The sequence below is a fragment of the Podarcis raffonei genome, chromosome 17 (genome assembly GCF_027172205.1).
Source record: "Podarcis raffonei isolate rPodRaf1 chromosome 17, rPodRaf1.pri, whole genome shotgun sequence".
NCBI classification, from domain to species: Eukaryota; Metazoa; Chordata; class Lepidosauria; order Squamata; family Lacertidae; genus Podarcis; species Podarcis raffonei.
The window spans coordinates 20,418,925-20,445,790 of record NC_070618.1 but is presented as its reverse complement, the minus strand read 5'-3'; the positions used below and the strand labels follow the sequence as shown (position 1 = coordinate 20,445,790).

General features: G+C 41.0%; 1 protein-coding gene across 41 annotated transcripts in view; it reads right to left on the bottom strand.

Moving 5' to 3' along the window:
• The window catches only part of PTPRD (protein tyrosine phosphatase receptor type D), a 1,152,007-nt gene that overhangs the window by 359,832 nt on the left and 765,309 nt on the right, over positions 1 to 26,866 (bottom strand). The window contains exon 1 of one of the 41 annotated variants that reach the window (XM_053371571.1): positions 15,995 to 16,510. The exons of the other annotated variants lie outside the window; for them this stretch is intronic. The gene's annotated coding sequence lies outside the window, so the exon portion shown is untranslated. Of the gene's footprint in view, positions 1 to 15,994; positions 16,511 to 26,866 lie in introns of those variants that run through there. 41 annotated transcript variants of the gene reach the window in all.

Here is a 26,866-nt window from a genome sequence, read left to right as displayed (position 1 = left end):
TTCAGGCTGGGTCAATAATAATTCCTAAGTGCTTTGAAGCATCTTGGCAGAAATGAAGGAGGAAGGGGGTGAGAAGGAAGAGGAAGTCAATCTGGCTGTTCTTTAAGGGGAGCATTTGTGTTTTGGGACTGAGCTTCAGAATAAATGAAATCAACATGGGGGGGGGGAGAGACAGATGAATATTTATCTTCCAGTCTACCATCCTTCAAACTCCTACAATGAAGTTATCTATACTTTCTAGGTTTTTAAAAACCATTTCATGGAGAACCTGTTCTGGGTATCGAATGCATTGGAATTTCCCCTATTAAAAAAACCCCAAAGGAAATGTTCAGATGGCTATATGAATGCTTGCCTTACAAACAAATATTCAGGAACGAATTAGGTTCTTATAGCAGAACCTGCATATAACAGGAAGCAGGAAGTAGGAATTAATGGACGGTTCTCTCGGTGGAAGGATATAGAAATGGAGCCGCCGCCCCCCCCCCGGACTGGTATGGGACCTGTACTTTTAAACTTGTTCATAAATGATCTATAGTTAGGGGTGAGCTGTGAGGTGACTAAGTTTGCTGGTGTGCAATAGCAACATTTCATTTTTGTTAACACAAAATTCCCCAAACTGTTTTTTTTTAAAACTTAAAATGTATTTGAAAGAGTAGTTTGGACATTCTATTCAGGGAGCATTTTGAGATCTGAGTAATGCCCACATGATGCAAAAGACGAAAGAGAACTACAAATTTCAAAGGAAAGTGCTTAGAGGTGAATTTTAGCTGGGGAAATCATTCAAAAGCCTGCCATTACAATTCTCTACTTTGAAATATGATTTGTTCTTCTGTTCTGGCATCTGATTCAAATGTAAGGAAAATGCAACAGCTAGTCAAGACAGTATTAGTTAAGGCCTCCTCAATATGGAATATTCAATTTAAAATTATGAATTCAACCAGGCATTCATTTCATAATTTTTCAGTCAGCTATAATTGCATACCTTTCAACCTTTTAAGGCATGTTATCCTGATAAAATGATTTACATACACTAATTTGGCAAAAACTGTTCTCTTGATGGCAATGTTTTTCCAAAGCCATATTCTATTTTTCCTTTCGTGAATTATTTTGACAGGTGGAAATAAATGCAGCCTGTAATTTACTTGTATCTAGTTCCTAATTTACTGGTGTCCAGTAAAACAATTCAAACTGCATGACAGATAAAAGGCAATAATGAAAAGCATTCTTAAGACTTCTGAGACCTATAATGTACATTGAATACAGACAAGAGTTAAATATTTATTTTGATCTTACTTGTGCTTTCAAGTATAGTCTCTAAATGTATTTGAGTACTCAACAATGGGAAACGTTGTGTAAAAGTATACACATTGATCATGCAATTCCCAGAGCTCATTGACTGCCTTAATTTATCTAAAGAGAGAGAAGTGCCTTGAGAAATCATTCCAGTCTCTGCCAAAACTCTGACTGCTGGGAGAAGTGTATTTTTGTAGTCATAAAAACAGAACAACAAAAAGATGTCAAACACAAGGCTAGTGGCAACTGGCACTATGATGTCCTTCATGCAAGTAATAAAGGAAATTGCCAGTAACATGAATAAGGAGTTACATGAAAGACTGAAAAGATAAATTCCAAGCATTAGGAAGACAACTGTAACATTCTGAAAGAGGGATAAGGAGCCTGTGACTTTTTAGATGCTGTCAAACTCCAATCAGTTCAAGCCAGAATGGCCAATGACGAGAAACATTAGAAGTTATAGTCCAACATCTGGAGAGCCACGGTTTCCCTATCGCTGCTCTAGAAATAACACAATTTTTTATCATTTACCTTCCCAGTTATCCAGATACACACACACATACACACACACACACATACACTAAGACATAGTATTTAGGTAAACATAATACAAGACAAAGAAGAGCTAGATATGTGGGAAGCAAAAGTAAGTGCAAAAGATTTCATATGCAAAAGCAAGTGTGAAATAGCAAGCAACGTCAAATTGCCTTTCTAAAAGTCAAACTTTTATTATAAGACAGGGTGTAGATGGGCAGATGGGACAAACCCTTCATGTGGCGCCAACTTAAAAATGCACTTGGATGTATTTCCACATATGCAAAACTATTAGGTAGTTTTGTCAAACTTGAGGCAGAACTATTCAGTGGGAAAAAGTAGATGTGTTGGCCATGGGTATACATAAAGAAAAGTGGCCTTCGACTTGAGCTCCATCTCCTTGGCCTACCAGTCTAGCAGGAAAGCAGGACTGGTACCTATTTAAATGGACATAAAATAATCATTTACCAATTTATCATTAGGTAAATGATGCAGTTTCTAAATCTTTTGATGGTTATATATGCAAGCAGAATTTGCTTAGTTTCAGGTTGTTGGGTTTTTCTTTTATAAAAATGCAGAGTTTTAATTTCTAATCATTACACGTTTCATGTTCATCAACGACATGCACAGAAATGAGTTCGGAACAGTGACAGGTGTGGGGGAAAATCAATATAATCAAACATTTTTATGGAAATAGCAACTGGGAGCTGGTTATAATTATGCTACTGAGAACTTAAAAAAAAATTCCGTCCCATATTTTCAGGAATATATCCCATGAAGACAGTTATTTTCAAAACAGTCCTGGTAAAGTCAAGAGAACTACTAGAATAGGAGTGCTTTCTTGATGAAAATAGGTTTAAAATGCATCAGCCTCTCACTGCCATCATAATATCTAATTTTTATACTCTTTTGTATACACTCTTTTGTATATACTCTTAATGTATACACAGAAGTGTCTTGTCAGAAATGTGCTATAACCTTTATTTTTCAGATGAAGAAAATTAAAACTCCAAATTGAACCCAGATTGTGCTGCTAGAGTTCACCTGGAACAACTTGAACCAGTGGTTTTCAAAGCGTACTCAAGGAACCTTGGGATTCCCTATAAGATTATTGACTGAAAAGAGTCTGTGACTTGCAGCTTACTCATCATGTCATGCACAGCTATAAGGAATTGCAGAGCCTATAAAAGATCCCATGATCTCAGCCTGCCTAGGACAAGTTCACAAGAGCGTATGGCCTAGTAGATGGCGCAACATGATCTGGAACATTCTTGGGTTCCGTGCTGATGTTAAGGGTTTTCTTGTGAGGTGGCTTGATGTGGAAAGGCAGAAACTTTCCCAATCACAATGATTAATAAGTGGTGCCTGAAGAATAGGGGTTCATCTTCAAACCAGCACTACAACCATTAAGCCATGCTTCCTACAAATATGTGAAACAATAATGCTTTAATTCTGTCAAAATTGGCCACAATAGGTGCTGCTGATTTGAAACACATGTCACTCATTTTAAAGTCGCACATTTTAATCATTCAGCAAGAACTTTGCAGGCTTGTAAATACCAACTCACTCAAGTTGATCAGCAGAAAAAGAGGACAGGGCTTCTGTACCTTGAAGAACACCTTTACAAGTTGTGTAGAAGACAGAATCCCCTGTAGTAATTCCTTCTTTTCCATTAAAGGCTTAGGCACCCACAATTCATTGCTCCCCTATGACGAAGGGAAACTAATCCATCTCCTGGCTGGCAACCAGGTGGAAGAGCTTCTAGAAAGTTCTATAAAGTTCTCCCACATTTTTCAGGCTTATCAATGTTCCACAAGTAAGTAACAAAGTTATGTAGGAAGGGAAGCAGCCTAATAAAAAACCTTTTTGTGAACTATTTTGAGGCCAATTTGTAAGGATGGAGTGCAGTGCAGCACAGATGTCACAATTCTAGGACAAATTATAAGAAATTAAGCATCCTGCACCCGCTTATTTGGAAGTATGACCCACTGAACTCAGTGGAACTTGCTTCTGAGGAAACATCAATAGGCCTGCCACGTAAAATGGATTAAAGTCCATTTTGTTCATTTAAAGCATCTTTAACCTGCTTGTAAGCCAAAAACGCTCCCAGAGAAGCTTACGGATAAATAAAAAAACAAGGCAGCTCACACCCTCAGGCTCACAATTTAAGTGGGGCAATGCAAAAGAAAAGTGATGGGGAGGAAGGAAGAAAAGAACAAACTCAGGCATTGGTTCTTACAGCTACAGAGGGTTGTTTTTTTTAATGACCAGCTGGGATGAAGAAAGGGAGCTGGTCTCTCAGCAGAGCTGATGGGAGTGTCCCTCTCGTCTCTCATATTTAGGCATTTTACTCAACTCTGTTAGGACGCTTGATGAATTATTTGATAAAGCAATTAATTCAAGACAACTTCAGAGGGAAAAGAGGCAACTCCTCAGCTTTTTAGTCTTGTAGTAAACCAGTACATGCTGTTGGGAGGCAGACATTCGTAGCTTACATTTAACATCCAACCAAAGAAGCAAACTAAGCAGAAGAAAAGCTAGCTGCATTGCAAAACTCTTTACGGGACACTTATGTATAATCACACATACGAAAGAACATACAAGGCTACTGTAGCATTTTAGTCCATGATGATATTGCACACCCACCTAATTGGTGAATGCAAAAGGTAAATCCAGCCCATTGTTTGTTTAATTCACTGGGATCTACAGGGTCATGATAATGTAATTAAAATTCTGAATATATTTTCAGTGCAACAAATATTCCATGTTCTTTCCACATAAATATTTCCAATGAGGCACTTCTGTAGTCTGCAAATATACCGTAAACAAATAATGGCAGACATAAAGGGGCTTTTTGTTAAGTTCTGCTGGGATACTAGTTGAATGATGTGATAAAACTATCATGATCTATGCTAACTATATAGCAGTGTCTGTGAAAATGCTTTCTTTTATTCCAATTAAATTTATATTATCTGTATAAATGCATGTTTTGGCAGCCTCTTCCAAAATGTGCCAGGAGATAACACAGAACACCCAGAAATAATATGAGTGCAGCCAGATTCAAATGTGTTTTAAAGAAACACCAAAATGCCATTTTTGCCTAGTGTTTATGTGACATAGCAACGGTTACCCAAGAATCACCGCTTCAAAGAACAAGGCATTAAAAGATTTTTTTTTTAAAAAAAGATGTTCTGTAAGAAATACTGAAAGTGGTTTAGCAAAAGTGGGAGAGAACTTCATACTCCAAATTATATTTATGTAATGAAAAAGGAAGTTCAACTTCAGTTGTTCATGAGTGTTTTAGACAAGAACAGAACACACATGGTCTGTCCGTAAGTAGCTACTATATTCTGCTTTGTCATACACCTAAGGAACTCCTTCTTAAATTTTGAATCCTGAGGTTTATAATTTATAATAACTTGTTTGTTTAGAAAAGCTTCTCCATATTCCAGCCAGGCAGAAACATTCATGGAGAAGGGTGGGAAGAGGATGGGAAGAGGATGGGTGAGTGGGTGGGGCCTGGGGAGGAGTCTTGAGGGCAAGATAAAGCCACATTTGGACCCTGAGCCTAAGGTTCCCCATCCTTCATTTCTTTGCATTAAAATGTAACCAATAAAGTTTGTAGCAATAGAATTTTGGGGACGTCCAATTCCCAAGAGACTGTGATATGGAATTAAAAACTGGCAGTGATCTACCCCTTTTGGGGGGGGGGGTTCAGGTCAAAGGTGTTGCACTTTATTACAGGGGAAGAGGGGAAAGTAGCTCACCGAAAGATCGCTAAGGAAACAGTCAGCCTAGCAACGAAAACTGCGTCTTCTGTTCTAGCGATCATGCATGAATGGAGAACGGGGCGAGGCCGGATGCTGTTTTGCAACTGCAAAGGAAAAGGAGCTCGCAAGCAACCACGACCTACCCAAACCTCCTGGGGATCGACCAGTCGATCACGATCGACCAGTTGGACATCCCTGGTCTAAAGCATGCATGAGAAACCCCTCATCGGTTCTGTTTCACACTCTCCTTGAGTGTTTTTCCATGGATGGAATATGTCATTCAACTCTGATAATGTCTCTTTCTTGCCTTGATGGAGGATAGGGGTGTGTGTGTGTGTGTGTGTGTGTGTGTGTGTTTGTGTTTGTGTGTGTAGAAACTAACCTAATATACAGAGGTAAAAAAATGTGAACGTATTGCCTCTGGCCCTTCCACCAACACAGTTCTTGGAGATGCTGTTGCAATGACAGCTCTCAGAAAATCTCCCAGACTAAAAATGGTTCTCCAACCCTGGTCCAATCATGCCCCATATTCCCAGATGGTGTAGTGTCAGCGGTCAAAACCACAATCCAATGCATGTTAACTCAAAACTATGTCTCACTGAGTTCAGTTATGCTTACTCATGTGGAAGCTATGATTCAGGAATCCCGGGTTCCAATCACACTGTGCTATGAATTTACTAGGTGCCATTAGGAAACGACTGTTGTCTCAGTCTCATCTCGACCCTTTCTTGTCTGAATAACTATAAGCCACTCTGGAAGTTCTTGGGCAGGAGAGACAAATATTAAATAATTGCAATAAAAAACAAATACAAAATATGGGACAACAATAGTGACCCACTTTATAGCATTGTAAGGATTATGTTTTAAAGTTGGAAGGATCACACTGCTATAATGTTGTAACGATTATATATCAAGCAAATTTGGTCTAGCCCACCCGCCTAACACACTGTGAAACCCGAATCAGATAAGTCAAGAATTCATAAAGGTGAAATTTCAAGGGCAATGTGACTCTTTCAAGAACCTAAAGCAGCTGTACACATTACAATCAGCATTGGAAACATCAATGTTTCCTGCAGCAAATATGTAATGTATAGGTGTCATTCACATGTATGCATGTATCGTTGAAAACACACGTGCACACTTCCTGGAACCATGGCCCAATCAAGTTTCCCAGATGTGTATACACAGATGTTTAGAGATGCTTGTACGTAACCGTATGACATCACATTACATATTTGCTGCACCAAGCGCCATTTTAATACCAGTATTTCCCAAAACTATTGTAGCACATAGAGCTCCACCAGCTCTGAATCATCTTCTACATATTTACCCTTACAACTTCCAAACTATTCAATCCTCTTTTCCCCTTTACTCAAAGAGCATCAAAGACTGAACTCTTAGTGCCCACGTCTTTTCCCTCTTGCTGACAACAGATTAGACTCCACTTAAGGCTACCACTAAAATGATGGAGAAACCAGAAGACACTGCTATATATCTAAAATGGCTGGTTCCTGTTGCAACCTTTTATGTCAATCATTAATTAACATTTTGAAGACAAGGGAAACCTTTGTTCAGAGATTCAGCAGCCTTGTCCTTTCAATTAAAGGTGTTAGAGATCACAGTGAACATCTCTGACACCTGGCAAATGGCCTCCAGAAAAATTAGGAAAGGAAGAAAGAGCAAACTTGACATTCCTGATAAGATTAAATCAAAAACAGTATGGAATAAATAAAGGAAGAAAGTATATCACATATAAGACAGCAGCAGAGTGGGGGTAGATAATAATGCCCACTTATTAAAAAACACAAATGAAAGTATGAACAATCTGTGGTTTGGGGATGTTTTCAAATAGGCCAACATAGCTATGTATAATGTGTGTGTTGAAAGTTGAAACGATCTATAGATGTAGTTCATTTGAGAAATGGTCTAAAGATTTACACTCATAAACTTGGCTCTAAGGCGAGATACCCATGTAGCAGAAGTTGCCCCCAGTTCCAGTCACAACACAGAGGCAGCCTAATGCCCAAAATGGTTTGCTGCTACAGAAGATAAGGCTTCAGTAATACAGTTCCAGACACGAATATAGACATACAGCTTGTAGGCTTTGCAGATACAGATACAGATATATACAAGTAGAAAGTACTGCTGCTCCAACAGTTCAAGACATTACACACACTCCAACTCATGGACAGACTCACTGACCAACTAACGAGCTGACATGCCTTCATCACTTATATAGACAGCACTGGGCCATTCACATAGCAACTGGCTTGGCTGACCATGCACCTGTTCGCTTATCTCATACATGGGGTGATTTGTATCCATGAAAGAAATTAACCCCTTCCTCCATGTGCAGTACCTCCAGCAGGCTCTCCCAACTGTGTCCATTTAAGGAAAGTAAAAATAAATCAGCTCATCATGTTTCCAGTATAACATTTTTGAAGCTTTGATTCACGGAAGGAAAATAATTATCTATCCAGAAGTCTAGATGAAAACCATTTCAAGGCAAGGGCTTGTGGCAGCAGATTGGGGCAGTAACCAGACTCACTGTGGAGTGTTCCCACAACCCTAATGCAAAGTCTGGGATAAATGTGAGGTATGGGGCACATTCCTAGTGCACACACACTTTGCCTCCTTTAGCACACACCCAAATCATCAAGGGGATGCTTACTGAAAGAGACAAAATATTTTCAAAATGTGTCTGTCCCCTATTTTACCGTAAAACTTATGAAACAAATATATCAAAGTCACTAGTGGAAATCTGGATTGAAATCAACTTAAACTGACTTCTGTACTCAGCACACAAGGAGCCCAAATTACAAACCAGGCCATTTTGAGGGAATTAGGTGAACTCATTTAGAGTTCATTTGGGTCATTTGGGTCATTGTGAACCGCCTTGATAACTATTACAGCGCATGCAAAAATGACCCCAAAAGGTAAAGTTGGTTAAAATGCACAAGGAATAATTACACCTCCACGGACTAGCTTCCAATATGTTTCTAATTATCATGAGGCTACAACTATGGCAGGAATAATAGGAGGAAATGTGGGGTAGAATAGAAAAGCAGGTGCTTCTAAATCCTTGATGTCACAGTCCAGAAAAAAAAGATAACTTGGCAACTGATTGACATATCAAAAAGGTTAAGAACTTAAGAATGCTCTTTCATAAAACCAAAGGCCCCATCTAGTCCAGCATACTATTCTCACAGTGTTGTCTCTGATGCCTAGGGTGGTTATGTCAACTAAGCAAATGTGTAATTATATATTGTTCTGACTCTTAAGTGATATAGGAACTTTTCTTGTGCAGTAAAGTGTCGTGTACTTTGACAGTGCTATACAGATAACTGCATCAATATAGATCTATTTACACTCACAAAATCCAGTTCCCAACATTATTTGCCATTCTGCAAGAAACAGACTCAAGATATAGCTAAGGAGAAGACAGAAACAAATTTGAATCTTAACATTTCGGGTCGACTGCAGCAAGATTCAGATTCAGACCTCTCTGAAGTCACGTCTGAGTGTATGGACTATTTGTCATTAATCCACACGGAGGAAAGAATGGTGTGGTTTTTGGAGATGTTGTTGCAATGACAGCAAACATGGATGGAGGGATGGTGTCGGCGCGAAGCATCCTTATATAGTTTCCAGGACCATACGACAGTCCACTTCTGACAATGACCTTGAGTTGTCGGAGCCATCTTGCAAATTACTGGGGCTTTGTGGGAAATTAAAATGGTGGAATACAAATGCCAATTTGAAGGACCCACACTATGCCAGATTGGTCTACATCAGAGGTATATAGTGGTTAATTAGAATGTCATGAGACTTGCAACTGCTCCACAAATATCATGGCGGTGGGCCCCACATCACCAGCGAGTAAGCCAACTTGCAGAAGAGCTGATATAGGAGACCTACCAGAGAATATTTGCATAAGGGCCAGCACTTCTTAGATGCCCAAGCACTGCCAACAAAGGTCCTACAGGAGTGTACAGTGGATATTTTTTTAAAAAAAAACATCTCCTTGGCAAGCTCTTATGTAGTTGAACTCAGAACTACTTGGAATCATTTCATATCCTTGATACACCAGGCCCCTGATGATGCTGCCTTTAGGAGAATGCTCCCAATCTCTTACATTACATGACGCAAAGAAACAACTGCTCCTGATACTGATACTTCTTCATACAGAGGTGTTTGCATTTAATAATTCCCACAATTTGCTAAAAGAAATATTCTTTCAGCTCCAAATTCTACAAAAAAGAAGATGCTTTAAATTGCCGTAGGGTTCTTTCTGCATTTACACTGACATTTCAAGAAAAGGAAACTAAAATATATATCTGGTCTAAATATCTACTACAAATCACTCCATATTTAGTCACGGTGAGTTTTTGAAAGACTTATTTTCAGAAGATTGCAATAACGCTCTTTTGCAAAGTGATATTTTTTTAACTGCAGGATTAAAAGCACCAACAGTCCAGAAACATACAATTTTAGAGGAATCACTAAAATCAGAACTATGATTAAAATAACACCCATTAAATCTCTATGAAGCTTAATGACATTCACTCAGCTTATATGGAAGGGGAAAAGAAATTCAGGTAATAGCTGTGCTCCTAATATCCCCAACTCTACACTCTCTTTTTGCTCACAAAGTGAATGGATTTCTGAAGTTGACTGGAATATTAGCTCAGCATTGCATGTGTCTAGTCTAATTTTTTTCCCTCTGAGAAATGCTACTGGTTGTGCTGGCATTGAGACAGAAGGCTGTAAATTCCTATCTTCCATCAGTACCGTTGACCTTAGAGCAAACCCCACAACTGGCTACAGGCATTCAACATCCATCACTGCTCCTGAAACCTAATCTTTCAGGGAAGGACAGCTGCAGTGGACAACAGTTAAGCAGCTTTCAAAGATACATTCTGCCATTCGAACAATTTAAAAAAAAAATAAATGAAACCAATAAACTTCCATTTTAACTACTGCCTTTAAAACAAAATTGTATGGCTTTCTTTTTATAGTTAATATTTATCTTCTGAAATTGTTAAAGTGAACATTCCAAGCCAAAAACACGAAACTGCCCTTTGAAACTGGACTTAATCAGAGCAAGCATTTTAACATTGGGTTACAACGTGGCCTGTGAAATGCCTTTAAATCCTGCTGATTTCTCTGCAATTTCTCCAGTTTTTTTCCTTCCAAATCTACTGACAACATCTCCAGGTTAAGAAAAGCGAGTATTCATGTAGCGCATTCAAGAAGCAATAACAGATCTGAGCTAAATTGTAAGAAATAAGCAGAGACCAGACAATAATCAATATGCAAAAGAAATATGAAAAGCCTCGCACAAGCCTGGAGACCAGTTCTTTGCTTATCTCGGAAATCTTATTGTCATGGCACCCAGGCATCAGCTAGCGTGAGAAGCTTGTAGGTTTGACCATCTACAAAATCATATTATACACACCACTTACTGAATTTGAAACATGGTTCCAAGAACATTGAAGAAAACAACCTGGGGATTGCCACATTTTCTTGCTCTATTTCATACAATACATTCAATATATTATTTATGGAGGAATTGTGTACCCAGCAACTTCAACCATGTGAGATAAGTGTTTTCTGGGTTGCTGTTTAAAGGACATGTAATTTCATTGTTTGCAAACCAACATCATTTCCTACCCACCAAAACTCCTATTCATTAGCAGTTTCAGTATAAAAACCCTAGGTATGCCTAATATAAGTGCAATGGAAATTATATATATATATATATATATATATATATATATATATATATATATATATATATTGTGTGTGTGGGTGGGTGGGTGGTCTTATCTAAATAAAAAAGAATTGTCCTTTTAAAGCAAGAATATTATCATTTTTAATAAACTAATTAAAAAGTATTGCTCGTTTAGAGTGCTGTTGTATTCTAGAAGTACACGAATGCATGCAATCTCTCAAGAAGGGATCTCAATAATTTTAATTTTATTAAATTGCTTCAAATTTTATCATGCAAGTGTCATATCCATGTGAGTGTACTTATTTAAAATCATGTTTTTTCTTGCATAATTATACATGTTGATGCATACTTATGCTGTTGCACGCAAGACATGATAGTAGAGATATGAGAACGTCTCAAATACCTTTTTAAAAAACCTGAAATACAACATGGGGCATTTAGCTACAAAGACAGTTTTGTAAGTTGCCTCATTAAGTTGTGGAACCTTTTCTTAGAGGTTTCCAAGAAGGACTGAACAGAAATATCCCACCTTGCCTCAGAGCAGAGGTTGCATTAGATAAATGTGGAAATAAATGTGGAGATTAATTTATATGTGGGCCTTTCATTAAACATAACAAAGATTTTTTAAAACAAACAAACAACCAACAAAGATAAAAGTATTAAAAGCTGCTTTTTAAAAAAAAAACGTGAGCAATAATCTTTTATTGCTTTATTTTCTTACAAATATGGCTTTGTGATTTTTCTTTGAACAGCATTTGCAACATTGTGCATTTACCAAAAAATATTTCTGATGTGCATGATTGATAATCTAATAAGAGATGCCAGTGTTCAGTCACAGCTGAGTGACATTATCAGGGAGACAATGTGGTTCAGATGAATGTATCTTCCGCTGAGTCTGTGCTAGACACAGAACTCCTATGAATGCACTGCAGCTTAAACAACAAGTGAGGCTTGTTGGAAAGGAATTTACAGGCAAAGAACTCTCAAGCAATCTTCTTCTACATCATCAGATTTCCTCAGTAGATGTGCTGTACAGGAGCTCTAAATGTAGCAGATCACAGAGAAAAATAATTCCTCCCCCTTCTGCTCCCACTTGGCAAATCACTAATAGTATATGAAGGAATATTTTAAGAACTGTTTCTCCTTTGGGCTCTCCCTTGCTATTACATATCCATAAGCAGGTTCCTTGAAAACCTATCCCAAATAAATTAAGATAACAGCCACACACTTCCCAAACTACGTGAACTACCGAGTTTGCTTCCAGTTGCAAAGTGTGTTACATTTTAACACCAGAAGAATTAATAAGACAACAGAGACAGTACAATACAGTGTAACCTAGTCTCCTAATGCTCAAGAAATATTAGTAAAAATGTATAAAGTGTTGAATTACAAGTATAACAACTGAACCACCTATAATGAATGTCTAGACAGAATTACTCCTCAAAGTAATTCTATGGCAAATATATTACTATCCACTGTAAATGCACTCAAAATCTGTTAAAACCAGGTTCCCAAGAAACTGATCTCCCATACAATAGCTCACTTATTAGCACACCTAATTTTATACTAAAATTATCCACACACAAACACAGCACAAGAGTTGTGCTTTCACGACGCCATCCTAAAATCTTCTGATTTAGCTTTGGTAAATCCTTTCAAAAATAGAATTGCCTCTTAGCTTGATAAATCATGTTCAGTTTGAAAGGAATTCAATATGCAAATGTTTCAGCTGTTCCTCGGCACAAATTGTCTGCCTTGTCAATTTGAAAAAGTGAAAATCAACAAAGGAATACTTGACCTTACAGCCTAATGTCTATCAGGAATGCCATGGTTGGTCGATTTCAAACCTCTGAGAACAATGAGTGGAGCATCTTCAGCCCATATCCTAGAAGCGCTGACTAGATTTCAAGCACAACTTTAGGATTCTGGCAATCACTACTGTAGTCTAATTACACCATCAACCTGAACCCACATCATTTTCAGAGTAATCACCATCTTTCCTCCCCCCCCCCTTCTTATTTTCGTATTAGGTGAGCAGTGGCATTTCTAAACCTGATATAGGATCTTAGAGCTAACCCTCACACTGCTAACTCTCCCACCCCAAACCCGGGTCCTTCTTATATCGGCTAATAGTGTTAAATTTGGAACTGAAGATGAAATCTATCCAGACGTCAAAAAGCTCGCGATGACCACCTTTCAGACAGCAACGTCCCTCAACCACAAAGGTAGAAAGCTCCTTATAAGACTTGCCGGTGGGGAACAGCACAAAAATTATCCCTCATTCCAGCAACATTAGCCTAACCCTTTGGTGATAAATCATAGGAAAGTCTATGAAATCGGCACAAAAATGTCCTTCTAGCAAATAGAAAAAGAAAAGAAAAAAAGAGTGTTCCGTACAATGGTATTTGCTGCGTAAGAGCAGTTTATACAGGCCCCTAGTGGCTTACCACTCACAGCAGCAGACAATAGGGTGATCCCTACTTTTTTGCTTGCGAAGTTCTAGTGCCATTGCCAATACAGTGTGGGAACTGCAGGTGGTCTTTTTAAACAAAATTGGAGAGTACCTTGTGTTTCTAATCACAAAGTCAGAGCTATTGTCAAATACTTCACAGATTTTTTTTAAAAAAAGAAAATGTATCTGCCCACACGCAAACCATTGTCCTATTGCTGCTTGAGAATATTTGAGTTATATAAAAGCCACAATAGAATGTTTAACCAATGTCGCTGTAATTCACCAAGTAGCAAAATGTTGAGACAGATGAAAATGTATTTTTAAACACAACTGCTTGAAATCTAAAACCTGCATTTCCCTTTCTAAGTGTCATTCCTACCAAAGCACATATAAATCACAATGGATTTCTTAGTGCCATCTTAAAAGCAGAGATCGTCTGTTTCACTAAAACATGTACACAAACCATGTATCATTCTGAATGGAAAATACCTATAAATAACCTACCATACCTCCACAAGTATTATTATATGAAAAGGTATCTAATTATCTGTCTCCCTTCTCTTTGCAAGAGCTACGGAACCTAGTACTGAAACATGCCTTGTAGGGAACACATCTGATGTTTATAGCAATTTAACAGAGCAGAATTTGACAGCTGAACTTAAGGCACTGACCAGACTATCAATTTCACATTTGAAAAATACCGAAGCCATACAGTAGATCTCAGGAGAACTAATTTAAGGACATTTTGATGAAGCAAATCATCAGTGTCCCTTAAAAGCAGACATATATGTGACTGATTTATATTCAGAGGATGAAATCTTTGATTTCTGTTGTTTATGTTACTCTGTTGTAGTGTGTAGTCCTTATTTCAAAATGAACAAAAACACTTTTCATAATAAAATTCTACCGTCAAAGAGGGGAGTCCGCCCCCATAATGCTCTTTCTGTTTTCCATGTTGTGGGTATGCATGTCATGGGGGTGAAAGAAAATGACAAAAAGGTCACTATCATCTGTCACAATAGAACTTTTGACACTATTTTCCAAGCAAAACCATCACAGAAACCAACACAAAATACACCATGAAAACTCAATGCAACGACTCATCTGAGCCTCATAGATTCTGAAGGAACATAAAATCTTGGTGCTGCACTCTGCTGGGGTGAACACTTTACATGAACCACACCAGGAAAATAATTTTTTGGCAGGTACAAAGAAACTTGATGAGAAATGCACTTCCCAGTGGATTATAAAATATGCAAAACCCTGAAGGGACGAATGCTGGCGACACTGCCCTCTTCCAAAATAACCTGTGGAGAAACAGAACTAAGACTAGCGGAAGAGGCGATTGGGGAAAAGGTTAAGTATAAAGGTTATGACTTGTGGGGCAGCTAGTCATTGACGGGGAAGAGGGCAAAGCAAAAAAAACACAAAAAACCCTTCACAAGCATTAGGGAGCAACTCAGAAGGCTGGATGGAAGTATTGTGGAAAATAAGTTTCCCTCAAAGAAAACAGGGGTGTACTCTTGTAAACCTTGCCATGCCTCTGTCAAAAGTCCTTGTCTTGGCTGCCTTAAAGATATTGTTATTATTGTTATTATTATTACATAATTCCTCTTTTAGCATATGCGTTTACTTAGGAACCCTATGAAGAAGAAAGAGGGGGTGTTATCTGGGCATCCCAGGGGTTGTTCCCAACCTACCCCCCCTCCCCGTCACACGCGCGCAGGCGGTTCCCCAATCCCAGCGCACTTCGGACGGCATCTCCTCTCGCCTTTGATTTCTGTTCTTATCTTCCCACTGCGATAAACACCACTCAGGACAAACGAGCTAACTCGGCCATCATCATCATCATCAACAACAACAACAAGCCTTCCGTCGGCAGGCAGCACCGCACGCCTCCATCTCTCCCTCCCAAGCAAACGGACGGATCTTTCTCTCTCTTCCCCGGGACACCAATCCTGGCACGCACCAGCCCAGCCTTCTTCCCACCCCACCGCCTTCAGATTCCCCTTATTGTCAGCTCTCCTGTCTGGAGATTAGACCCCGGGGCTACTGGAGGGGGGGGGGAGAGAAGAGTAGCTGAGAAATGCACATGGCTGTCTCTCATGCACACATCATGCACGCGCGCGCACGAGCGCGCAAACACACACACCACACCAGATTTCCAGAGCAGGGGCTGGAAGAAAGAAATGGGTCAGCGGGGAGAATTACCTGGTCATGCTGGCTCCCCGTCGGCTCCCCTCGCAGCAGCAGCAGCGCCGCCGCTGCCCCCGCCGCCAGCCAAGCCCTCCTTGCCGGGCGCTGCTTCTTGGCAGGGCTCCCTTCCTCTCCTTCCTTCCTCTTGCTGCTGCTGCTGCCGCCACGGCCACCTCTGCTCCTCTTTCCCCCGCTGCTGCTGCTGCCGCTGCCGCTCGTCTCCCGGGAGGCCGATTTAATCCAAAGCCGAGCGAGCGGCTGCCAGCCGAGTCCCTCCTTCCCCTCCCGCGACGCCCCCAAGCGCCCGGGGGTCTCTCGCCGCCCTCTCACGGACCGTCCAAAGCGGGGAAGTGGATGGGAGTCCGAGGGGCCGGCGGCATCCAGGGAGCGGGGAAGCCGGCGGAACTCCCCGGGCTGCCGGGTCTCCCTGGCCGGCTTCTTGCTGCTGCTTGTCCGCTCTCTTCTGCCTTCTTTTTCTTGCTGCTGCTTCTGTTGCTCCCGGGCTCTCTCTCTCTCTCTCTGCTCTTCGCTTCACCCTCCTCCTTTCGCCTCTTGCTCCCTCCTCCCTCCTCCCTCCCCCTCCCTTTTGCCCCTCTTAATTTAGTCCATTCTTTAGCTACAAATAGAAAAACCGGATCCACTCTCCTCCTCCTCCAAGGAGGGGGGAAAAGAAGGAAAAAGAAGAAGAGGGAAATTTCCCCAAAGTGCAATGCAGACCCAGAAAGGGCAAGTTGGAGATGGCTCGGATGTTGGAGAGGGATGGAAACAGAATAGGCGAGAGATTCCCCCCAACCTTAAAAAACAAAACCAGCAGAAAGAGGAAAGGAGGGGGGGATAAAGACCCTTTTAGAGGACTCCTCTGGGAAGAGGCGATGGCTGCGCGCGCTAGCTGAGGGACCAAGTAAGAGGGATGCTCCCCATCTCCTTTCCTTCCTCTCTCTCTCTAGGTGATATTTATATAGAGAGAGGACATAATATATATTATTGCTAAATCCTCTTAGGCTGTGCAGATCACAGGATTTGAGTGCGCCCCCCCCCCCGCAGTGTTGTGAGAAGCTTGTTGCAGAGCCCGGCTGTTTTTAGGCGAGTGGGAAGCGGGTGGGAAACGGCTGAGCCTCTCGCCCTTGCGCGCCTGGCTGGACCACAGACGGACGGAGGACGCGAGCAGCGAGGAAGGCGCACACGCGCAACGCCGGAGCGCGCCGGGCAGCAACGGTGCGCTGTGTGGGGCGGGGTGTGTGGGGGAGATTGGCAGGGACGGTGACGTCACTCCCCGTTATCTCGCTGTACCAGCCCAGAAAGGACCTCCCCCTTTCTCTCCCCCTCCCCAGCTCTTGTGCCAAACACACACAGAGCTACACGCGCACGCCCCGCGTTTGCAAGAAGGCGAGAATCTTGTGCGCCCGTGTTTTCCCTCGGAGAAGCACGCACGCTTTCAAACGCGAGCGAGCGAAGCAGCCGGTTGGGTGCCTTCTCGCTTTGCACCCCGCCTTCTCTCCGCCCTCTTCTGTGAATTTTGCGAGAGCTCCTTTCCTCCTCCTCCTCCTTGCAGCTGCCCTCACGTCTTTGAGGACACGCGGTGCAACCTCGCAGACGTTGTTTTTTTAAAAAAAATGGAAACTCCGTGCGCGAGGGAGAAATCGTGTGGGAGAGATGATAGTTCAGGTCAGGTCCGTTTTCTTGGAGTTAAGGCTGTTTGGGAGGAATCGTGTAGCTGCAATCCTAACCCTCTTGCCTGGGAGTAAGCCCAACGGAGTTCAGTAGGGGCTACTTTTGAGTAGACGGGACTACGATTCTGTTGCAAATCGGTTCCCACCCCCTTGAAAAGAAGGGTGTCGGGTTGCTTTAAAGAGGCGAGTAACAAATGGAAGCCTGTTACTTCATTCGGATTATACACCTTAAACTGTCAAGCAAATGAAACCTCAGTGTTGCATTATTCAAGAAAATTGCTGTCTTGGGGTCATTTACATTTGTTGTATATGTAGTCCCGTTTACGTAATAATAATCATAATTAGGTGGAAACATGGTGCTATTTATATAAACAAGAGCATTTCTTATTGGAAGTTTAAGTTAAATAACAGTAATTTGCTATTAATTACAACGTTCGGGTTTCTAAAAAGAAACCATGAGACTTCTGCTTTTTTTTTTATAAAAAGCATCACAAATCCTTGTAAGAAAACAAACACACACTAACAGTGTGAACCACAAATGCAAAAGCCGTTTAACCACCAGGCCCTGCTACGCCCCCACACTATTATGAAGTATATTCAGAAATAGATACAACTAATTCCTCAAGGTCAAAGTCCAAATATTCTGCAAATCTCTCCCAAAAGTTAATCCTTGCAGAGTTTCAGCGTGACCCTTTTTGCTTCACTGATGACCCAATTCTACACACAGCTTGTGCGCGGGATGAACCAGGGATCCGATCTGTTACTTGTGTTCCACTCATTTCCCTCTGCAAATGTTTAAAGGATAGATAATAAAAACAGGCTGACTTGTGGCTTCTTTCTGCAACCCCTGAAGGGCTGCTTACAGGAGCAACTGGACAATGCCAAGACATGTGTTCATTACCATTTAATCTGTCTCCAGTGGACTACCGGTTACTACTGGTCATTGAAACCGTATACACATGAAGTTAGCCATAATCCATATCTGTCCTAATTGAAGAAGAAATGCTTCCATCCAATCTGAAAAAGGTAAACCACATTCACTCCACAGTTAAGCTGGTGTGTACATTTAAAACAGCCGTTGCACATGTACAAACGGACGGCTTCGTGAATAGGAGTTGGGGGGAGTGCATGCATGGGATTGGATGAAAGACAAGGGGGGGGTGTCACCTTGCTGCCCCAAAGCCACTCATGTGTGCATAGACTAACTGCCTTAATTGCAGAGATTCACACTGAGGGATACAGAAATATTAGTAGGCGACAGCCACACACGTTGTGTTAGCACACTGAATTATCCCATTCCTTTCTCCTCCATCTTTTGTTCTCAAAAAGCTACTGGCCTGCCACATCCTTGTGGCAACTTGATACTACATTCCATTTCTTAGTCTGTCTAAGGGCGTTAAAGCAACAGTTAGTACATTTGCCTACAAGAACACAGTGTTTCTGTGTATATACTACAGAAAATGCTACAGCTGTGTGCATTTATAAATGATTTGTTCTATATTTTTCAAATATACATTTGTAAGCACTGTACAGGAATATGTAAGGTGGGTGAGCTGTCAGAGTCCTACTTCCACTTGCCTGTGAAAGGCCTTAAAGCACTGCTTGCCGCAAAGACAAATTGCCACTGTACTGTTTCCCAAAGATACACAGCACAGAGAGAACAGGAAATGGGATTGCTGGAAGGGCAGGGGAGGGTGCAGTGCATTGGCTTAAAATGTTTTGTGAACAGGCATGTTCATTTCCACACTTCGGGATTCTTTGGGCCCCGCAGATGTGGAAACAAAACAGTAACAAAGTTTGAATGAGAAGTCTGAAACAAAATGTAGGCTTTTTACACATCCAAAGTGTAGCCAGCTCATCCCCTTTTGCCTGCAGTAGTCAGCGCATCCCCTTTTTAAAATTTGTTTTCAAAACAAAAAGATTTGTGTTTTAAGTCTGGTCTGCACTATTTGTTCCATCTCTCCAGTTTAATTTTCTACAGAGCAGCTAATACTGATATGGTTTATTTGCTTGCTTGCTTAAAAGAAAAGTGTCCTCACAGGTGAATGATATTTTTTTTTATAAATCAGCTTAATGTTAGATTAATACACTAGAAGTGTTGCTGGGGATCACATAACTGCTATTTCAGTTATGCCATATTTGTGAGTTTCTGGTTGGCCACCATAAGAACAGAAAGCAATATAGACCTCTGGTGCAACAGGGTGCTTCTTACGTCATTATGCATAAATGCTTAATTATTGAGATCAATTATGCACGCTAGGCATTGCATTCAACAAAGTTCTGCTCAGAACAGAACCCACTGGAATTATTGGACCTGTTAATCATGTCCATTAATATCAGTGAAAACATACCAGCAAATTGTAAAACAGGACACCTAAAGGAAACTCAAGACGGTAATTGAAACAAGTACCCATGTACCGATGGATACTATTTTGAGTCTGGTCCTATTAAGATAGAATTTGTACGGTCTTTAGGTAGATGTTTGCATTATGCCCAGCACAAGCCATCCCCTCCTGTCTCAGAAGTACATTTCACTGTGTTCAATGGGCCTTACTCCCAGACAAGTATGCATACCATTCAGCCTTAATGATCACTGAATAGGCCTTTCATATGATTTTGCAACAGAAGCAGACTTCAATGAAAAAATCCACATGAAGGTGGAATTCTACTTTTGCCTGACCGATAATCAGATTGCATCTAAAGTTTGTCAAGAAAATGCAAGTACAAAACACACCTATCAAAATGTATTCAGATATAATTTTGAATTTATCTTGTTTATTTGTCATCAGACAATATTATGAAACCCGTGCTTGCCAATATTTCATACGCTGTAATGCATATTTATTGGATGAATAAATTGTGCATTTTGAAAGCACTTTGTTTTGCTAAGATGTCTTTTGCCAGTGTTCATTCAGCTTTAAAGAGTTCAAACAGAAAACCTGTTGTGAATGCTGAAATAAAAGGCTTGTGGTTACAATGGAAATGAAAACTATCATTATCTCCTACTACAGGGCAAACCATAAAGTGGACTTAGTTTAAGGTTCTCAGAGTTTTAAACTTGAGTTTTCTTCATTCATCATAAAAGAGGTATAGTTTTGAGTTTGGTTTTGGTTTGCTGGGGTTTGGTTTTGGTTTTGAATTAACATGGTTTTTAGGTTTTGCAATAACATACATGCATAGTAAAGCTACTACACATTCTGATGTAGTATGCATGTTGGAAAACTGGTGGAATTTCCCTAGATTATTTGATACTGTGGAAACACCTCAAGTTTAGGTGTCAGTTGCTGCCTTTCTGTCTGCTACACCAGAGCTTGGGTGCCCACCTTGTTAGGAAAACTTTCTTTAAGAAACAAATAAAAGTTCCTGGAAGCTTTAAAGAGGGTTCCAGAATTTTGTTTAGTGTGTAGGAGTGGCACTCTAGGCTTGATTGGTGTCAGCTGGAGGTGCAAATAAAGGGAAGAAGTTGCACACTGCAATTCCTGCACAAGGAAAGCACACACACACACTGTCAGCATACACGTCGACAACAATGAGTGCTGCTGATACTGTGAGTTTTGCTGTCTCAGGATTGTTAATCACTGGACTGAGATTATACCATGCTGGAGAGATAAAGAAGGAATGTAAATAGCTTGTATATAATAGTAACGGAAATGCTTGTGCAACCAGTCACGCAATAAAGAAGCTCTTGATTGTGAATTTGAGTACGACTCCTGTTCTTGTCCTCTGCCTCCAGGGAAAACTCTGCTACAAACAGTAAGAAGTGGTTTTACCGAGGTGCCACCACACTAGCAGAGTAGCGCAGCAGAAGTGTGTGGGCGGTAACCTCTAATACACCTACCCATGTTGCTGGACTCCAGTTCCCATAAGGCCCAGACAGCACAGCCAATGGTTAGAGATGAGAATGGTAACTCAGCAGCAACTGAATTGCCAAAGGTTCCCCATCCATTATGCTACACCATAATAGCCTGAGATGGGGAAGTGCTGTCAGCTGTTTCCGGCTGCCTCTCCCCTTTTGTATTATCTGTGAAGTGGGAAGGGTAGACATGGCCCTGGGGACACCATACAATGATATGTCCATTTCCTGCATGGCTAATGGGAAGGCATCATTTGTGTGGCCAATGGGAAGACATCACTTGACTGGTGGCAGAAGTGGAGTGACCCTAGATGCTTGGAGGTAGGGCAGCCAATGTTGCTACATCAGTACTTCCTCTTTTCATAAGCTCATGGCTCTCTTATGCTGGTGTTCCCGATATAGCAGCTACTAGCTATCAGGAATGAGCCAGCTCCTAGTGGAACTTCACAGCCTGGTGCAGAATGGAGCGGGTTAGATCTGACACAGGCTGAACAGTGGTCAGTGCACAGTGCTGCTCCCCCACCCCTGGGAATGCCAGTTGCAGAGGGAATCACTGAGAGCAGACTGGAACACAGCCAAAGCTCTAAGGAGGCTTGAACAGGCTCGGAGACAGTCTACTAGAGCAAGAAGAGGCTGGAGCTAATCCAATAAGTCTGAAGAGACGACGAATGGGAGGGCTGCTAGATAGGAAGTGAAACAAGAGATGTAAGGGGCAAAAGTTCAATATCTTCTGTAGACAACGGAAGCGATCTTCAGAAGGGTCATCTTGCATGATAATGCCGGAGGCTGCGTTAGAGCCATCCGGAGCTATCTGTTTGTATTTGCAATAAATTCTCCTTTTTAATTACCTATGCTTACTGTGTTAGCAAGCTGGGAACCTGGACTCCTGACACTAGCAATCCCAAGTGGACTGTGGGACTGACCTTTTACAAATTAAATGTACACCTCAATGATAATCCACAGCAAAATAGAATAATAGGCTTGCTCAACACGACTACGCATACCTGCTGTCAGGCTTAAGGAATTCTCTCCCTCCCTCCCCCCATGGTTTCCAGAATCAAGGAGGACCAAGAAATGTCTTGCTTACGATTTATTCAGTCATTACGGGAGAAGACAAAGAATTCAGTCCTTTCCCCATGATGGAGGTCCTCCCTCTTCCCTCTTCCCCAGCAACACCTGACCCTACAGAGGCCCCCTGTGGTCAAATGTCTTTGCCTCCACTGCTCTTGCACTCTTAACGAGCGTCGCGTTCTAGGGGACGGCGGATCATCTATGCTGTCTAATGAAATGTCAGCTGTCTGGGCTATCTGCCCACCCCACCCTGTACGTCTTCTAACACTTCATAACTTGGCAGCTGGACAGTCTCTGCCTCGTTTATCTCCCTGATAGCTCAGCTGTAATTCAAACTGGCCTCCCTCCACCCTATCAGCTACAGGAGAAGGGGGAGGCAATCTCCACTATACCTCTTCCTCTTGATTCCAGTCCCTGACACCTTAAATGCCATGTACACCTTAACCAAAAATGCACTCTCCATTCTTTAAAATCAGCTTATCACGATTCACATTATAGCATTTGTAGGTGACTGATTCTTATGAGTTGGATACAACAAAGTCATACTCAGAGTAAAGGTAAAGGTAACCCCTGTAAAGGGACCCCTGACCATTAGGTCCAGTCGTGACTCACTCTGGGGTTCTGGCGCTCATCTCACTTTATTGGCCAAGGGAGCCGGCGTACAGCTTCTGGGTCATGTGGCCAGCATGACTAAGCTGCTTCTGGTGAACCAGAGCAGCGCACGGAAACGCCGTTTACCTTCCCACCGGAGCAGTACCTATTTATCTACTTGCACTTTGATGTGCTTTCGAATTGCTAGGTTGGCAGAAGCAGGGACCGAGCAATGGGAGCTCACCCCATACCGGGGATTCGAACCGCCGAACTTCTGATCAGCAAGTCCTAGGCTCTGTGGTTTAACCCACAGCACCACCCGTGTCCCTCATACTCAGAGTAGCCCCATTCAAATCAATGTGCTTAGGAACATACTGTAGCTAGCTGCCCTGTACCAAATCAGACCAGTAGTCCATTTAGTTCAGTTTTGTCTACAATGCATGGCAACAGTTTTCCAGGGTTATAAGCAGGGTTTTTCTCCTACCTTACCCGGACATGCTGATGACTGAACTTGGGACCTTCGATATTAAAAGCAAAATTTTCCCTGGGCATTTCAGTGATTGCCACCTGGACGCTGCTTAAGGGTGAATACCAGCTATGTCTGGAAAATGTTGGATGTATGCCAACCCTATGATACATCCCTACGTGGTGGTGGTTGTTTTTTTTTTTTAAAAAAAACGTATTTACAACTTTCGGTGTACATACTTTTATTTCCAGTTTGTAGCACATACTCTATTGCAGCCTAATAAACCTTGATCCTACTTCATCAGCCTCAAATCTCCATGGATTTTTATCGTGTGATTAATTACCAGCTTCCTGGAGTCTTTTTACTCTCTTCAATTCCTTTACTACAAAGAGCCGAGATAAAAATAGCAAGCATGGCAAAAAATAATGAAAAAAAGTAAAATGTACTCAGAATCTCTTTCTTCTTCAGACATGCTTTCCTTTAAGTACCAAAGGTTTATCATTTGAAAGATTTATAAGAATCATGAAAGTTTAAAAGATGAAGATAAACCACTGAATGACTCCTTAGAGATACCAAATTAGCACTTAAAACATACACATATCGAAGGTATATTTGCAGAGTTTATTATTTTTGTTTACTGGCAAATATATATACTTACTAGCCTAGTAGTTTGTAAGTTTTGGTATTCACCAGATGCAGCAAAAGGGCCTTGCGAGCTCTGAATGAGAATTCTAACGGTGCAAACAAAACAACTGGGGGTCTGTTTCTCTTAGTCACTTAGAAATCCAGGGCTTAATGTTTGTGTTAATGGAGCTTGGTAATCACCTGTTAGATTTCAGCTGACAGCTTGTCACACTGTAACTGTAAATAATAAAAATGCATGGCCATCTTAATGTATGCAACTAAAGAAAGAGGAGAGGGAGAATATTCCATAATTTTACTTTGATATGGCGCAGTTCCAATAATTTAATGCATGCACTAGTGGCTCCACTCATAAAGGCCCAAGAAAATTTGCGGACAATTTCCTTCAAATTGTCTTACTGTAAATTTAGACCACCTCCTACCCCTTTCCACCCCTAGTGCAAATGAGCGTGCTCATTTGCGCACCTGAATTCTTCATAAACTCCTGAGGGTACCCCCCCTATCCTGCATTCTGCATCCCTTCCCCCAAATAGAACATAGCAACTTCAGAGTCCCAGGTATGATATGAATAATTTCAATATAAGAACCCTCTGTTGGCAAGTAGGGTCAAATGCACTCTGACAGCAAGGGGCATTTTGGTGTCACTTTCCCACAATTTTAAGTTTCATGTATTCCCCAACATGACAAGGTATGAATTGCTACATTGTGTTTCAGGACTCTCCACCTTAAGTTAGTTACAGTATTTAAAAAAGCAAGGATTTCTTTTGTTATGGTTTTTGAGGGCAATTCTATTGTACTGCAATAGGTGAGGAAACTGGATGAAGAAAACCACACACATAAAGATATTGATCTTGCAAATATGCTGCTTAAATTTATCAGTTACTTGTCATATCTAAGAATCTCAGTCAAGAACCTGCTCCGTCCATTTTATGTGAGAAAGGAGTGTAGAGGGTAAAAAACCACTTGCCTGTTTTCATAATAGACAAATTGCTTTCCTTGCCATCACCACAAATTACATCAGAGGTCAATTAAAACAAAACCGCACATGTTTACAAAGTTAGGATCTTCCTTGTGACCCAGAAAAACTGACACCCCCCCCCCGCCATTGCAGCTAACAGTTTGCACAAAACTTACTAATCCATTTTTGGGGGTCACTGAGACCTGAACTTCAACAGCAAATGTTGGCAAGCAACCTGAACTCTCACCTTTAGCAGCTGCCCAGAGTTAATGGCAACTCTCCATTCAGAACCTTTTGCTGTTCATGGAAAAATCTCTGCAAAACATGTTGTTAAGAGTTGTCATAAACTCTTCTAGGGCACAATGTCAGCACCCCCCTCCAAAATAATCAATAAGCTCCTCAAATTTGAGCATTGCCTTCAATGCCAATGTAGCAATGTGAGAGACAAGCCTTCCCCTTTGCACAACCTATGGGATATAATTACCAACACACTCCCACAATGCTTTGGGCCATGCAAGAATGCTACAACTGATGAGCAATTAGTGCCATTCAGATGAAGATGTCCAATGAGGCAGTATCCACCATCCAAATCCACAAGGTAGGCATAAAATCCTGCCTGTGTTGCTATTCAAAAACACCATCTGTTTATGGTGTAGATATATATTTGGGGAAGGAAGGAAGTGCCTCAGAGGTTGAAAACTTAGGCTGAGAAACTGGCAGTGCATTCATTCCCCCAGAGTTCCTTTCTCACAAATCCAGAAGTGTCAAGAGCAGCATTTTGGTTTTCAGTAATATTTGACGCATGTTTTTAAATCTGCTCATGTGTTTATACACAAATTGATGTATCTCACATTCACATTCATAGCAGTTCTCCTGCTGGAGACAATTGGACACCCAACAAGTAATTTCCTAATTACTTAGAAAAATTACCAAGAACCAAGAAACACCAATCAAAATAAATATGTGTGCTTATTTACACAAAATTGCAAACAGTGAATAAAATGTCATAGATTGGGGCATGGATACAGAAATATAAAATAGCAGGATGGCTAGTTGTGGCATCCTACCCAAACCCATGTTGCCTCCACAATAAGCTTAAACAATTCATAATACAGAAAAGGAGACAGCTTAAAGGCGGAAGTTTAACAGCTGTCAATGGTATGAACAAAGAATCTCTTCCTAGTAGATCTACATGTAGAGAACACCTGCTTCATGTTGTATCTCTTCTAGTCCTGCAGTTGTGAAATGTGTTGACTATGCATTGGCAGGCCATGTAGCGTATGCTATGGATGCAAGATCTATGAAATATGGTACTCCAGTTACTAGCAATTCAGAAATCATGTTTATTACACTTCTATACCATACAGCTCTGTTATACACAATTAGACCCCACAGATGGCTCTTGTAGATTTTTGCACTTTACTTTGTGAGGCTTTCTATTTATTTCAAAATATTTCTAGATCATTTAGTGTGGTTTTTTTTATAAAAAAAACCAACAACAATAAAAAACCACCACAAAAACAACTAGTGTTTTTTTTTAAAAAACTATTTAGTTTAAAAAAACTAAAAGCAGTCTACCAACAATGCAAATCAACATTAAAAACACCGAAACAGTATTTTTAAAAGTCAGAACCAA